This window comes from Anomaloglossus baeobatrachus, chromosome 11 (assembly GCF_048569485.1).
Source record: "Anomaloglossus baeobatrachus isolate aAnoBae1 chromosome 11, aAnoBae1.hap1, whole genome shotgun sequence".
Classification (NCBI taxonomy): Eukaryota; Metazoa; Chordata; class Amphibia; order Anura; family Aromobatidae; genus Anomaloglossus; species Anomaloglossus baeobatrachus.
The window spans coordinates 123,139,073-123,156,354 of NC_134363.1; the positions used below are offsets into that span (position 1 = coordinate 123,139,073).

The 17,282-nt window shown below is 43.3% G+C and overlaps 3 non-coding genes across 3 annotated transcripts; 2 read left to right on the plus strand and 1 right to left on the minus strand.

Moving 5' to 3' along the window:
• The first annotated feature begins 3,374 nt into the window (after window positions 1-3,374).
• TRNAL-CAG (transfer RNA leucine (anticodon CAG)) lies at window positions 3,375-3,457 on the plus strand. The gene has a single exon. It is a non-coding gene; the product is annotated as a tRNA-Leu (tRNA).
• Window positions 3,458-13,788: 10,331 nt separating this feature from the next.
• On the minus strand, window positions 13,789-13,861 carry TRNAR-CCU (transfer RNA arginine (anticodon CCU)). The gene has a single exon. It is a non-coding gene; the product is annotated as a tRNA-Arg (tRNA).
• A 700-nt stretch (window positions 13,862-14,561) lies between these two features.
• On the plus strand, window positions 14,562-14,644 carry TRNAL-CAG (transfer RNA leucine (anticodon CAG)). Its single transcript has one exon. It is a non-coding gene; the product is annotated as a tRNA-Leu (tRNA).
• Window positions 14,645-17,282: the final 2,638 nt, after the last annotated feature.

The window sequence follows — 17,282 nt, forward strand, 5'->3', positions numbered from 1 at the left end:
GGGACGCCTGGAGCGGGGACGCCTGGAGGATACCGGCGGGAGAGAGGGAGCAGGAGGACCGGGAGCAGGAGTGGTGAGCGGAGCGCGCCGTCGGGAACCGGGGAGCATGCCACGGGGACCGGGGATCGCAGCACGGGGACTGGGGAGCGTGACAGATATTATAATGTGTGTCGCCCTGGGCAAGCCAGGGGACACAGGTCACACACCACCACACCCTACATCCCAGGTAGGAACACCACAGCTAACCAGAAATCCTTGTTGCCTTCCTCCAGAGGCTGATGATTCACACCAGGGGGTGGGCCAGGCGGTTGGCTCCGCCCACCGAGGAGGTCACAGCTCTGGAGGCGGGAGAAACCAGGCAGTTGAGTTTAGGAGGAAGAAGTGGAAGGAGTGGAGGAGTAGCCGAGACAGGGCTAAAGTAAACAGCTAAGTGAAAGTGAAGGAAGAAAAGTAGAAAAGGAGGAAAGCAAGTGAGGTGACAAGAAGGAAGGAACGCCTGAAGGGTCCAGCTTTGTGTAGGACCAGGTCAGCAAGGTCAGCAACGGCGGTGACTGTCTGGAGGGGGACCGTTTGGAAGTTCCTGGAAGGACCCCGTTGGCTGTGTGCCCGGCGGTCTGGAGCAGTGTTCCGAAGGACAGTCAGCACCAGGGCAGGGGCCTCTCGGACCCCGGCAAGGCTAGGAGTCGCTAAATTTGCCGATTCCGTCAGTGAAGGGGACGTAGATCCCCCAACAACAAAGTCCCGATTGAAGGCAACAGCCCAGCCAGTATAGAAGAGACACCGCCACCGCCAAGGCACCCGTTTCTTAGGGCCAGCGCCTGCGGGCAAAGAGTAGAGCTCCCACGGTCCAGCTTGAAGCCGGGGAGCGGGTTACCGGTGGGGACCAATCGCAACCAACCAGTTCATCAAGGTGCAAGGAAAAGGGACATCACCGTCACCTACCGGGAGAGCAAGTGCAGCCGTCCGTGGGACCGTCTATCCAGCCGTTTGGTTTACCGTAAAAACTGTGTCACGTCTCAGGCTGAGTGAGTACCACAGTGCCGCAAGGCACAGCGCTGCCCCCGCGTCCCTGCGCCCACCAGGCCCTGCACCTCCCTCACCATCACCGGGCCCCGGGATCATCAACCCCTACCCACAGAGGGGCAACACAACACCTGGCTGCTCCGCATCACCATCCCCGGGAGCCCCGTATAGAGCAGCGGTGGTGAAATCACCACAACCGTGGGTGGCGTCACGGACAATAATCATCCCCACACCCAACAATCCCCTTTCACTCACGGGCGAGGAGTGCCGCTCGAAAAACCCCCGGGATCCGGCCCACCGCTCGAGCCACCACTGAGCAGCAGCCGGACCCGATCAGAAGGGGGTGAGCGCAGTGTGCTGACACCCTCCTCCCCGCCCGCGACAACTGCACCTCCCATAGTCCCCCATACATTATAATGCACCCCCATAGTCCGCATCATCTTTTAATGCACCTCAATAGTTGTACATATATGATAAAGCACACCATAGTCCCCCACATATTATAATGCACCCTCATAGTCCTCAATATTTTATAATGCAACTCAATAGATGTCCACATATTAAAATGCATCCCCATATCCTACAAATATTATAATGCACCTCTACAGTCCTCCACCACTGTACTCACTCACTTAAAAAAATACTTCTTTTCTTTCCCCTACTGCTCTAGTCTGGGAAGCCATGTCTTCTGGTTCAGCAAGGCAGTGGGAGGTTTCTTACACTCAATCTTCTTCACTTCCTCCTTTGCCACTCTTGGTTGAAGGTGGAGACTGGGAGTTACCTCAGCAATGTCAGCTGATCCAGGAGAGGGAGATTTATACCCGCTATCTCCTCTGGGTCAGTGCTGATTATTTTCAGTTGTGCCTGGGTAGTAAGGTTAGTGGTTTGTGTTTCTTCTGGTTTGTTCTCTGCTCTGGTCTTTTTGGTCTTGGCTTTGCCTCTATGCTCTTGCCCTGTATTGGTGCATTTGATCTGACTGTGGCCATTGTGCCCAGCCATCAGCCACTCCACTATTGTCACCTGGGAAGGGCTCTGCCAATGTCCCCCTCCATCCAGGACCAGAAGGCGAGTGAAAGGTACCCTCGCTCTTTAAGGTGTACATTTGTGATGTCACGTCAACTTCCTGTTCACCTGACAACACCGCAGCTGGCCCCAGTCTCTGTGAGTCACTGGTCTGTAGGCGGTGTTTCATCTTTTGTTTCAGCCCAGCATGTTTCCTGCTTGCGTGATCTGCAGTGAAGGAGGAGGGAGCAGGGAGAGGATGGACTATGACGTTGGGCTGTGCTAAGCGGTGAAACGCCGCCGACAACCCAGTCACTCAGAGAGACTGGGTCCTGCCTCACTTGACATGATATCAATGGAAATCAGAGGTCACGGAGCCCGGGGGTCATGCAAAGGCGGTAAGTGGCGCACAATAGCGCTGCTCACAGGCACTATTGGGTACACAAGGTATATGAGAGAAACCTTGTTTCTCAAAATAATATCGATGAGGCCAATAATGAATATGGGTGAACTATCCCATTAATATAACAGAGACCAAAAAGCAATTGTGGAAGAAGAGATAAAAGAAAGCTATAAAAGGTATAGCTTTCCTCAAACCCACAATCCCTGGCTTAGGAGGCCAGTGCCTTATCCATTAGGCCACTGGGGCTTGGTGTTTCCGCTATGCACATCAGCTAGACTTTAACTTAATTTTAAAAACAATTTTTTACTAATGGTAATGAAATGATGTTGATGATTGCTTAGACCGCTCGGCCATCCTAACTACTGTTTATGCTTCAGGATTAACTCTTTCCAAACCAGTTGGCCGAAAGATGATCACTACTTGTGATTTTTGTTGAAAAAATGAGATATTGCTGATGAACTTTAAACCCTTCTAACTTCCTAACCCCAAAAAATGTTGTTTCAAAAATTGCGCTGATGTTAAGTAGACATGTGGAAAATGTTATTTCATACTGATTTTGTGTGACATAACGCTCTGCTTTAAGGGCATAAAAATTAAAAGTTTGAAAATTGTGACATTTTCAGAATTTATCAAATTTCCGTTTTTTTCACAAATAATATCACAGGAAAACATATTGTCCTAAATTTATAACTATCCTGAAGTACAATATGTCACAAAAAACAATGTCAGAATCACCGAGATCCGTTGAAGTGTTCTAGAGATATAACCCGTGAAAGTGACACTGGTCAGAATTGCAAAAAATGGCTCTGTCATTAGGGACAAAATTGGCTTTGTCCTTAAGAGGTTAAGAATCAATATTAAAACAAGTCATGATATATTTCATTTCATCACAAGTATCTTTCTGCCGACTGGTGTGGAAAGAGTTAATTCAAAGAGTTGAATAGAAGTCAGGATGGCCGAGCGGTCTAAGGCGCTGCGTTCAGGTCGCAGTCTCCTCTGGAGGCGTGGGTTCGAATCCCACTTCTGACATCAACATTTTTATTTAGTACATTTTAGAAAACATAATAACACTAAAATTTTACATAGAATTTACTCTGTAATGCAGAATTGAGCCGCGGAGCGTCAGCTCTTCTGCCTAACACTCTTCTAACTCTGCAATATCAGCTCACAATGGCTTCTTATAGGGACAGCTGAGGAATCCAGAATGAAATCAATATGTCTGTGTGTGACAACAACTTTAACCCTATCCCTGCCATTAATATGGTATAATGTAATGAAAATATCACAAAGCCTCTCTTAACCCTTTCACCTGTAGCTAATGTGCTGGATTATAGATATGCAGTGTATTAGTGTAAACAAAATAAACCAATCCCTGTGTAATATTAAAAGAATAAAGGAAAATCAACTAAAAATTACATTACATGCCTCTAGGCCCATAGCTTGTAAGCCCAGAGCAGCATCTCTATCTCCTGTTTTCCAGAGGTAGAGTAAAATATTTTTTTTTCTTCTAATAATATTAAAAATAGATAAAAAAATAGAATGTAATTTTTATTGCACATTTTTTAAAAATAATAAATGTCACAACTCAGCAAATATATATTTGGTGTCCCTGTAATCGTAAAGACCCCAGCAACACATCAATCAGATTAGTTATGGTGATCGGTAAATGGAGAAAAATAAAAAGAACAAAAAAATGATGCAATTGATTATTTTTCTCTACTAAAACACATAAAAAAAAATGTAATGTTGGGGCCATGTTCACACGTAGCATAAATGCTGCTTACTTCTGCAGGTGTCCGCATCACGCAGCACAATAACAATCTAAGGCCAGAGTCACACTTGCGAGTGCCTCGCGTGTAACTCGCGCGAGTCTCTCATTGCATCACCCGGCACGGCCGCACACTCTCCTGACAAGATCGGGTCAGTTGCATGTATCTCTATGCACCTGAGACGCTCCTGTCTGGTGAGTGTGCGGCCGTGCCGGGTGATGCAATGAGAGACTCGCGCGAGTTACACGCGAGGCACTTGCAAGTGTGACTCTGGCCTAAGGCTGAGACCGCACTTTGCGTTTCCACCTGCGTTTCTGCTGCTTTTTAGGTCCGTTTTGAACTGTACCTTTTTCATGCCAAAAGGCATGCGTTTTGATTTTCCGGCAAAGTCAATGGAAAATGGTGATTTTCAGACCGCACTTTACGTTTCTAAGCGCTGCGTTTAATTTGTATATTTTGTGGCAAAAACCATGCATTCAAAGAAGCAGCATGTCAATTGTTTTTGCCATTTTGGGTGCGTTTTGCTAACATTGAAGTCAATGAGAAATGGCAAAAAAACAAGAATCTTCAAATTTCCTGCTGTTTACCTGCTTTTTTGGTGCAGAAAACATGCGTTTTGGACTTAAAAAACATGTTTTTCTGACATTAAAATAATGGAATAATATGTCCCTTTACACACACACAAAGTTCGACAATTAAATTAAAGAAAATTATTATTTTTTTTGCTATTTTAGCATTAAATATTATATAACCGCTCTAATTTCATGAAATATAACTTTTTTCTATATTCCAAAATTATGTTTTCCTTTTTTTTCTCTTTTTTCATTGTTTGACTATTTAATCTTTATTTAGCAGTGTCTTGATGTTCAAAACGCATCAGTCAAAACGCAGGTGAAAAAGCATGTAAAAAGCGCTGAAAACGCATCTTAAAAGCGGTAAATACGCATGCGTTTTCAGTGCTAAAGTTCTGAAAAAGGCAACTTTGGTCAAATCAATTCAACCCAAAATGTGCGTTTAGAACTGCAAGTAGGAGAATGCAAAGTGCGGTCTTAGCCTTATCTGTTTAGTGCATGTTTGCTGCGGTTATTATGTTTTCCCTGATATTTGATACATGTTTGGTGCTGATTTATTACAGGTTTTTAATGCATTTTAATACTACAGAAAAGCTTTGATTCTACATTTAAAAATACAGCATTTTTTTTTGCTTGTGTTCTTTTCAGGCTCCACAAAGAAGCCTAAAAAGAAAAAAAGCACCAAAATGCACAATGCAGTGGAGTCTTTAGACGCACCGAGAGCGGAGCTTTCAAGAAATCACATCCACTTTGCTCTGACATTTAGTCCGTGTTCACATGTAGTGTAAATGCCAGGCTTTTCTGCTGCTTTTTTTTTTGCACATATATTCTGCTGTGTTTAACTGTTTAAGCCAGATGGATGTGATATTTGAAAAGACGCCGCTGAATTCTGCGGTTTTGGTGCTTATTTTTCGCTAGCAGTTTTTATGTGGAGCTTAAAAAAACATGGAAAAAAATGCAGTTTCTTTTTTAGATGCAGAATCACAGCTTTTCTGTACTATAAAAACACAAAAAAACACCACGGCTTCACTTCTGCATGATTCTGGTGCTTTACCTGGCTATTCCCAATTGCCCTAGTGCATTGCCAATCACGGTAATAATTTTGGGGATTCAAGTCAGCTGTGTAATGTCAGCTGGCATCAACCCAGGGGTTAGTAATGGAGAGGCATCAGGCACCTTCATTACTAACCCAGTAAGTGAAAAAAAAGACACATAGGAAAAAATAGTTTATTTGATTAACGACTCCATCAGACTCTCTCATTCACCAATTTATTATCAAAAATGTTCCCACTATGTTCCATCATAGTCAATGATCCTCAAATGCAGCTCTGGAGACTGTTAATGGCAGTAAAGTGCAGCTATTCACAGGCACCAGGTAAACAGCTCTCATCAGCAGCTCCCAGTTTCGCGGAGGGCAGCATTGATAGTGTGGGGAGTCTTTATTGAAATAAACTATTTTTTTCCTGTGTCTGTATTTTGTTTTTAGAACTGGCTAATAATGGGGGTGTCTGATAAACACCTCTTCATTACTAAGCCCTAGGTTTGATGGCAGCTGACATTACACAGCTGAAATCAGCCCCAAAAAATGTTACCCCAAGGGCAATCACGGAAAGTCACGCAAAGTGCCAGAATTGGCACATCTAATGGATGTGCCAATTCTGGGACGGATGTGGGCTGGTATTTTTAAGCTGAGAAGGGGCTAATATCCATGGACCATCCCAGCCTGAGAAGATCAGCCCCCAGCTGTCTTCTTTATCGTGGCTGATTATCAAAAACAGGGGGAGCAAAAGTCATTTTTTATAATTATTTATCTATTTTAGTTCCCAGCAGTCAGAGATGCATCCAGGTGTCTTCTATATGCTGTTTCCATTTAATTTGAGTGCTGTTTCCATCTATTTCAACAATTATTTCAGCCCCCTCAGCCCTCCTGTGGGATCTTCTGGAAAAATGCTCGAGTTCCAGATAGAATTTCATTATATTTGTAACTGGACTTGAGCCTGTCTGCGGATCCGACCTGCTCGATATGAGTATCAAGCACTTGAGTAGTTTAGTGCTCCATCATCTTTAACCCACTAACTAGCCCACTATTGTATCACTTTAAATATGCTGCTATACATTTCTAATTTTCAACTTGGAAAAGGATTAATCTTTAGAACTGATGGTGATATATTGTATATATACATTAATGTAACTTTCTTAGCGTCGTGGCATTGATAGCACTGCACCAGCCGAAATAGCTCAGTTGGGAGAGCGTTAGACTGAAGATCTAAAGGTCCCTGGTTAGATCCGGGTTTTGGCATAAGGAGAATTAATTTTTGAAACCATGTTATTTTTTTTTCTTATGCATTCATTTTTTTTCCAGGGCTCTGTAATTCATAGACCATAAAGACACTTAATATCATAACATTAAAAGTGGCAATTGTGGTTACAAGTCTGTAGCATTTGTATCTGATACTGACATCTTGTGGCCAATATGACAACTGCAACATTTTATTAAAAATTGTTATTTACAATTCAAAACTAAAATGATGAAAAAATCCTAAAATGTATGCTGTTACTTCTATGTGTACTTTTATGGGGTCTTATATTTAATTTTATTAGTATATTGTTTTATGAAGAACAAATGAGCAAAGCAGCAAATAGTAATTATCCTAATCCCTTTACTAATTAGAATTGCATAAAAATACAGTTAATCCTGTGCATTTACCATGTATTTATGTTCCTGATGCATTTTTTGATGCATATTGCAAAAAAATATAGTAAAAATGCAGCAATTGTATTGCTTTCAATGTTGTTTTGGAATACATTGTATTGACAAGTCCTTAGGGCGAATTCAGTGGTGTACGGCTAATAGGATCAGACCACACAGCCACTCCTGGGCCCATGAGTCAGGGGGCTCGGTGCCCAGGGTCTGGCTGTAATATTTTGGCTTGGGGGGCAATCAGAAAGCAGTGGCCCTTGAGTTTCAGCATCCCACCTTTAGCCTGCAAATATCCGGTTCTCATATTAAAGCAGTAGCGATAAAAGGCCTTCAAAGTAAATGGGGCTTGGATATAGATACAGGAACAAAACCGAACTTACTACATAGATACAGGAATAAACCAAAGTACAATATTTTATGCATTGAAGAATAAACCATTGAATTTTACCTCCGGGGAGTCCGCACATTTCTATTTACCTCACCGATATTACTTGATGTCTCTTTCTAATACGTGCTGAGCACCATTAGTTTACTGATCACAGGTGTCTGAATTAGTGTTTCAAGTGAAGCTTGCACTGAGCCTAAGGCCCGTTTCACACGTCAATGAAAAACGCAGACGTTCTTCACTGATGTGTAAAACACGCACATGTCCCTCCATGTGCCGCGATTCACGGCACACGTGGGTTGTCTAAGTGCAATCCGGGCTCCATTCTCCGTGGCCCGTGATTGCACATAGAGATTAACTCACCTGTGCCCGCTCCCGCTCTCCATGGTGCTGAACACTCCCGCGGTGCAGCATCCGGCCGGCACTGACCCCCGCAGCGGCTGCTTCCAGGTCGGCTGTGTCGTGCATTCATGAATATGTGCGACAATAATGAGCCGGCTCAGAAGCAGCAGGGAGAACAGGCTGCAGAGAGCGCCGCTGAAGCCGGGTGAGTAAAAATGATTTTTATTTTATGTGCACGTTTTTTTTCTAACACATGTTCCATGGATAACACCACTGCGTGGTCCGTGGGACATCAGTGATGCCAGAAAAAAATGGACATGTCTCCGTGCGGCAATCACGGACACGAGGGTACGTCGCACAGAGACAAGGTCAGTGAAAAATCACTGATGTGTGAGCAGACCCATTGATTATAATGGGTCTGCATATGTCAGTGATTCTGGTACATAGAAAAAAAAGCACAAACGTACCAGAATCACTGACGTGTGAAACAGGTCTAACACATAGATACGGGAACAGAACTGAGCTTACTGCCATTGCCATAAAGGGAAATCATGCGTAAGATCTCTTTCACCATTGCTTTCAACTGAATTGGTATCTGTGATGCCGATAATGTAAAAAGTATGATTTTATAATGCACCCACATAGTCCTTAATATAATTATAATGCACAATATAGTACTACAAATAGTATGATGCACAACCATAGTCCTCCATATATTATAATGCATCTCCATAGTCCTCCATATATTATAATATACCCTATAGTACTTCATATAGTATAATGCACACCACATAGTGCTCCATATAGTATAATGCTCCTGATAGTCCTCCATATATTATATTGCACCCCCATAGTACTTCTTATAGTATAATACACCCTCATAGTCCTCCATAGATTATATTATATTGCACCCCATAGTACTTCATATAGTATAATGCACCCAAAAGTCCTTTATACATTATAATACACCCACATAATCCTCCATATATAATATTGCATCCCCTATAGTCCTCCATATAGTATAATGAACCCTATAGTCCTTCATGTATTATAATGCACATCAATAGTCCTCCATATAGTACAATGCACCTCCATAGTCCTCCAGACCTCCATATATTATATTGCACCCCATAGTCCTCCATATAGTATAATGCACCCAAAAGTCCTCCATAAATTATAACACACCCACATAATCCTCCATATATAAAAATACATTCCCCATCGTCCTCCATATATTATATTGCACCCAATAGCCCTCTATATATTATAATGCACCCTCATAGTCCCCCATATATTATAATGCACCCTCATAGTCCTCAATATATTATAATGCATCCACATAGTCTTTCAAATATGATACACTCCCATAGTCTATTTTCTATTATTATTATTATTACTATTTATAGAGCACCATTGATTCCATGGTGCTGTACATGAGACGGGGGTTACATGCAGAATACATATACAAGTTACAGTAGACAGACTAGTACAGAGGGAAGAGGGCCCTGCCCTTGCGGGCTAACATTCTATAGGATTTTGGGGAGGAGACAGTAGGTGGGGTGTAGGTTGGGCGGCAGCTCCGCACGGTGGTGAGGTGGCAGCTCCGCACGGTGGTCTGGCGGCAGCTCCGCACGGTGGTCTGGCGGCAGCTCCGCACGGTGGTCTGGCGGCAGCTCCGCACGGTGATGAAGCAATGAGGTCATTGTAGATTATAGACGTTTCTGAACAGATGAGTTTTCAGGTTCCTTTTGAAGCTTGCAAGGGTAGCAGATAGTCTGACGTGATGAGGCAGCGAGTTCCAGAAGGTTGGGGATGCTCGGGAGAAGTCTTGGAGTTGGTTGCATGAGGAGCGAATGAGAGAGGAGGAGAGAAGGAGATCTTGGGAGGACTGGAGATGACGTGCTGGAGTGTAGCGGGAGATTAGTTCAGAGATATACAAAGGAAACAGAATTTGGATGGCTTTGTAGGTCAGTGTTAGTAGTTTGAATTGGATATGATGGAAGATTGGGACACAATGGAGGGATTTGCAGAGAGGAGAAGCAGGGTGGTATTGAGGTGAGAGGTAGATCAGTCAGGCAGCAGAATAAAGGGTGGACTGAAGAGGGGCGAGCGTATTAGCAGGGAGTCAACAGAGGAGGATGTTACAGTAATCGAGGCGGGAGATTATGAGGACATGCACTAGCATTTTTGTAGATTGCGAATTGAGGAAAGGACAGATTCTGGAAATCTTTCTGAGTTGAAGACGGCAGGAGGTGGTGAGGGATTAGATGTGTGGTATGGAGGACAAGGAAGAGTCAAAGCTTACTCTGAGGCACCGAACTTTGGGTACTGGCGAGAGCATGGTGTTATTTATTGTAATAGATCAGGTGGAGAGTGTAGGTGAGATGGAAGAAAGATGATTATTTCAGTTTTGGCAACATTGAGCTTTAGGAAGTGAGAGGAGAAAAAGGAGGATATAGCAGATAGACACTCCGGGATTTTGGACAGCAGAGATGTGACATCTGGGCCAGAGATGTAGAACTGAGTGTCATCGGCATATAGGTGGTACTGGAAGCCATGGGACTTTATGAGTTCTCCCAGGCCAAATGTATAGATGGAAAAAGTAAGGGTCCTAGAACAGAGCCTTGAGGGACGCCAACAGAGAGAGGCCAGGATGAAGAGGTTGTGTGGGAGTGGGAGACACTAAAAGTGCGCTTGGAAAGGTATGAAGGGATCCAAGAGAGGGCACTCCCATAGTCCTCCATGTATTAGTGCAGACACAGTAGGAGAATGAAGGAAAAGGGAGTGACTCGCCCACCCCAGAGCTATGGGACACCCGGTGCCGGGCCGGACTAGTCCGGTGGTAGTCAGTGGTGGCTGGGCCCGGCTCCGTGGCCCTGGTGGGTGTCAGAGAATATGTGGCTAATGACTTTAAGTTTGTATTCGTGACGCCACCTGTGGTATGCGGCTATTAAGCCGCCGCTGCTGTGTGAGGCCACCGGGATGATGTTATGGCAGCAAAGGTGGTACTGCTCCCCACAGGTGGAGCAATGCCCGGGGCACAGTTGGTGCTTGTAAGTGTCTATGCCGATGGAATAACAGAGGCAACTCCAAGGGTGCAGTTCAAGTTCTTTACTCACAGTTCTTGTCACAGTTGTATGGACCCTCAGACTGCTGGGACCACTGTCAGGGACCTCCGCCTTCTGGGTGATTCAGAGCGTGAAATCCGGTACCCTCCTCTTAGTGTCTCTTTCTCTGCTGTCTTCACTAGCCTTGCCTTAGTTAGATGGACTTGGCTTGGCCTCCATTACAGCCTCCAGGCTGGGGGGTCACCTGTCGGCTGATTACCCCCTTTCTGAAGGTCTGCTCTGGGTTCTGGCCCTGGGAGCTTGCAATTCCCTGGGCCTCGGTTTTTACTGTTTGGAGATTGTCTTTTCACTCCTCCAGTCTCTAGGGACCGTCCCCTGTCGCAGCTAATCACTCCACCGATGTCACTGTGGACCAGGCCACCGCAGCCTGCAGCTACTCGTAGCGCCTCTGGGCCCTCGGCTTCGGTACCCAACAAGGACTGCTCGTGGTACCTACAGGACTACCCGCGGCCCTGCGACCCTTTCTTCCTTTACTTTCTCCTTTTCCTTGCCTGCTTCCAGCAGGCCTCCTCCTCCCTCCTTGCTCTCGTTCTTCTTCTCCCACTACATGCTCACTGCTTACTCTCTCACTCCCCGAGGGAACTGACTAAACTTGACCTTCCCTTCTCTATCTACTCTCAGATGGCTCCTCCCACCTCCCCAGTTGCTAAGCTACCACCTATGGGAGCAGGGATGGGTCTTACAGCCCCTCTCAGCATGCAGCATGGGAGGGTTGCCTGCCACTTTCCCTGGTCCTGTGTGTCCCTAGCAATGGGTGTAGTGTGAATTTACCAGGGGACCGGAGTTCACTCTCTTCCTCTCCCAGAATGGGGCATCACACCGCAGATGGGGTGCAATGACCTGTGGCGACGGAAGCCTCAGGGGCGCCACAGGAGCGGAGTTCTTCCTCTTTCATCATTGCTTTAAATGTCTCGCCTTATGTGATGCCAATACAGTTGAATGTGCGATATTATAATGCACCCGTATAGTCCTCCAGATAGTCTAATGCACCCCCATAGTACACCATATATAATGCATCCTCCATAGTTTTCTAAATGGTATAATGCACCCCTATACTACTTTATATAATATAATGCACCTCATAGTCCTCCATATATTATAATGTACCCCCATAGTCCACCATATGTTATAATCCAACCACATAGTCTTCCTTGTATTATACTGAACCTTCTTAGTCCTCCATATATCATAATGCACACCCCATCCCATAGTCCTGATGGAGCACTCCTTCTTACATTATTGCTTTCATCTGTAATGGCATCAGCGATGCCAAAACAGTTGAAAGTGCGATATTCTAATGCACCCCCATAGTCCTTATCTTTTAATGCACCTCAATGGTTGTGTATATATGATAAAGCACAGCATAGTCCCCCACATATTATAATGCACCCTCATAGTCCTCAATATTTTATAATGCAACTGAATAGATGTCCACATATTAAAATGCATCCCCATATCCTACAAATATTATAATGCACCTCTATAGTCCTCCACCACTGTACTCACTCACTTAAAAAAATACTTCTTTTCTTTCCCCTACAGCTCTAGTCTGGGAAGCCATGTCTTCTGGTTCAGCAAGGTGGTGGGAGGTTCCTTCCACTCAATCTTCTTCACCCCCTCCTTTGCCACTCTGGATTGAAGGTGGAGACTGGGAGTTACCTCAGCAATGTCAGCTGATCCAGGAGAGGGAGATTTATACCCGCTATCTCCTCTGGGTCAGTGCTGATTATTTTCAGTTGTGCCTGGGTAGTAAGGTTAGTGGTTTGTGTTTCTTCTGGTTTGTTCTCTGCTCTGGTATTTTTGGTCTTGGCTTTGCCTCTATGCTCTTGCCTTGTATTGGTGCATTTGATCTGACTGTGGCCATTGTGCCCAGCCATCAGCCACTCCACTATTGTCACCTGGGAAGGGCTCTGCCAATGTCCCCCTCCATCCAGGACCAGAAGGCGAGTGAAAGGTACCCTGGCCCTTTAAGGTGTACAGTTGTGATGTCACGTCAACTTCCTGTTCACCTGACAACACCGCAGCTGGCCCCAGTCTCCGTGAGTCACTGGTCTGTAGGCGGTGTTTCATCTTTTGTTTCAGCCCAGCATGTTTCCTGCTTGCGTGATCTGCAGTGAAGGAGGAGGGAGCAGGGAGAGGATGGACTATGACGTTGGGCTGTGCTAAGCGGTGAAACGCCGCCGACAACCCAGTCACTCAGAGAGACTGGGTCCTGCCTCACTTGACATGATATCAATGGAAATCAGAGGTCACGGAGCCCGGGGGTCATGCAAAGGCGGTAAGTGGCGCACACTAGCGCTGCTCACAGGCACTATTGGGTACACAAGGTATATGAGAGAAACCTTGTTTCTCAACATAATATCGATGAGGCCAATAATGAATATGGGTGAACTATCCCGTTAATATAACAGAGAAAGCAATTGTGGAAGAAGAGATAAAAGAAAGCTATAAAAGGTAAACAACCACCCCAGATGGGACTTGAACCCACAATCCCTGGCTTAGGAGGCCAGTGCCTTATCCATTAGGCCACTGGGGCTTGGTGTTTCCGCTATGCACATCAGCTAGACTTTAACTTGATTTTAAAAACAATTTTTTACTAATGGTAATGAAATGATGTTGATGATTGCTTAGACCGCTTGGCCATCCTGACTACTGTTTATGCTTCAGGATTAACTCTTTCCAAACCAGTTGGCCGAAAGATGATCACTACTTGTGATTTTTGTTGAAAAAATGAGATATTGCTGATGAACTTTAAACCCTTCTAACTTCCTAACCCCAAAAAATGTTGTTTCAAAAATTGCGCTGATGTAAAGTAGATATGTGGAAAATGTTATTTCATACTGATTTTGTGTGACATAATGCTCTGCTTTAAGTGCATAAAAATTAAAAGTTTGAAAATTGTGACATTTTCAGAATTTATCAAATTTCCATTTTTTTCACAAATAATATCACAGGAAAACATATTGTCCTAAATTTATAACTATCCTGAAGTACAATATGTCACAAAAAACAATGTCAGAATCACCGAGATCCGTTGAAGTGTTCTAGAGCTATAACCCGTGAAAGTAACACTGGTCAGAATTGCAAAAAATGGCTCTGTCATTAGGGACAAAATTGGCTTTGTCCTTAAGAGGTTAAGAATCAATATTAAAACAAGTCATGATATATTTCATTTCATCACAAGTATCTTTCTGCTGACTGGTGTGGAAAGAGTTAATTCAAAGAGTTGAATAGAAGTCAGGATGGCCGAGCGGTCTAAGGCGCTGTGTTCAGGTCGCAGTCTCCTCTGGAGGCGTGGGTTCGAATCCCACTTCTGACATCAACATTTTTATTTTGTACCCTTTAGAAAACATAATAACACTAAAATCTTACATAGAATTTACTCTGTAATGCAGTATTGAGCCGCGGAGCGTCAGCTCTTCTGTCTAACGCTCTTCTAACTCTGCAATATCAGCTCACAATGGCTTCTTATAGGGACAGCTGAGGAATCCAGAATGAAATCAATATGTCTGTGTGTGACAACAACTTTAACCCTATCCCTGCCATTAATATGGTATAATGTAATGAAAATATCACAAATCCTCTCTTAACCCTTTCACCTGTAGCTAATGTGCTGGATTATAGATATGCAGTGTATTAGTGTAACCAATATAAACCAATCCCTGTGTAATATTAAAAGAATAAAGGAAAATCAACTAAAAATTACATTACATGCCTCTAGGCCCATAGCTTGTAAGCCCAGAGCAGCATCTCTATCTCCTGTTTTCCAGAGGTAGAGTAAAATATTTTTTTTTCTTCTAATAATATTAAAAATACATAAAAAAATAGAATGTAATTTTTATTGCACATTTTTTAAAAATAATAAATGTCACAACTCAGCAAATATATATTTGGTGTCCCTGTAATCGTAAAGACCCCAGCAACACATCAATCAGATTAGTTATGGTGATCGGTAAATGGAGAAAAATAAAAAGAACAAAAAAATGATGCAATTGATTATTTTTCTCTACTAAAACACATAAAAAAAAATGTAATGTTGGGGCCATGTTCACACGTAGCATAAATGCTGCTTACTTCTGCAGGTGTCCGCATCACGCAGCACAATAACAATCTAAGGCCAGAGTCACACTTGCGAGTGCCTCGCGTGTAACTCGCGCGAGTCTCTCATTGCATCACCCGGCACGGCCGCACACTCTCCTGACAAGATCGGGTCAGTTGCATGTATCTCTATGCACCTGAGACGCTCCTGTCTGGTGAGTGTGCGGCCGTGCCGGGTGATGCAATGAGAGACTCGCGCGAGTTACACGCAAGGCACTTGCAAGTGTGACTCTGGCCTAAGGCTGAGACCGCACTTTGCGTTTCCACCTGCGTTTCTGCTGCTTTTTAGGTCCGTTTTGAACTGTACCTTTTTCATGCCAAAAGGCATGCGTTTTGATTTTCCGGCAAAGTCAATGGAAAATGGTGATTTTCAGACCGCACTTTACGTTTCTAAGCGCTGCGTTTAATTTGTATATTTTGTGGCAAAAACCATGCATTCAAAGAAGCAGCATGTCAATTGTTTTTGCCATTTTGGGTGCGTTTTGCTAACATTGAAGTCAATGAGAAATGGCAAAAAAACAAGAATCTTCAAATTTCCTGCTGATTACCTGCTTTTTTGGTGCAGAAAACATGCGTTTTGGACTTAAAAAACATGTTTTTCTGACATTAAAATAATGGAATAATATGTCCCTTTACACACACACAAAGTTCGACAATTAAATTAAAGAAAATTATTATTTTTTTGCTATTTTAGCATTAAATATTATATAACCGCTCTAATTTCATGAAATATAACTTTTTTCTATATTCCAAAATTATGTTTTCCTTTTTTTTCTCTTTTTTCATTGTTTGACTATTTAATCTTTATTTAGCAGTGTCTTGATGTTCAAAACGCATCAGTCAAAACGCAGGTGAAAAAGCATGTAAAAAGCGCTGAAAACACATCTTAAAAGCGGTAAATACGCATGCGTTTTCAGTGCTAAAGTTCTGAAAAAGGCAACTTTGGTCAAATCAATTTAACCCAAAATGTGCGTTTAGAACTGCAAGTAGGAGAATGCAAAGTGCGGTCTTAGCCTTATCTGTTTAGTGCATGTTTGCTGCGGTTATTATGTTTTCCCTGATATTTGATACATGTTTGGTGCTGATTTATTACAGGTTTTTAATGCATTTTAATACTACAGAAAAGCTTTGATTCTACATTTAAAAATACAGCATTTTTTTTTTTTGTGTTCTTTTCAGGCTCCACAAAGAAGCCTAAAAAGAAAAAAAGCACCAAAATGCACAATGCAGTGGAGTCTTTAGACGCACCGAGAGCGGAGCTTTCAAGAAATCACATCCACTTTGCTCTGACATTTAGTCCGTGTTCACATGTAGTGTAAATGCCAGGCTTTTCTGCTGCTTTTTTTTTTTGCACATATATTCTGCTGTGTTTAACTGTTTAAGCCAGATGGATGTGATATTTGAAAAGACGCCGCTGAATTCTGCGGTTTTGGTGCTTATTTTTCGCTAGCAGTTTTTATGTGGAGCTTAAAAAAACATGGAAAAAAATGCAGTTTCTTTTTTAGATGCAGAATCACAGCTTTTCTGTACTATAAAAACACAAAAAAACACCACGGCTTCACTTCTGCATGATTCTGGTGCTTTACCTGGCTATTCCCAATTGCCCTAGTGCATTGCCAATCACGGTAATAATTTTGGGGATTCAAGTCAGCTGTGTAATGTCAGCTGGCATCAACCCAGGGGTTAGTAATGGAGAGGCATCAGGCACCTTCATTACTAACCCAGTAAGTGAAAAAAAAGACACATAGGAAAAAATAGTTTATTTGATTAACGACTCCATCAGACTCTCTCATTCACCAATTTATTATCAAAAATGTTCCCACTATGTTCCATCATAGTCAATGATCCTCAAATGCAGC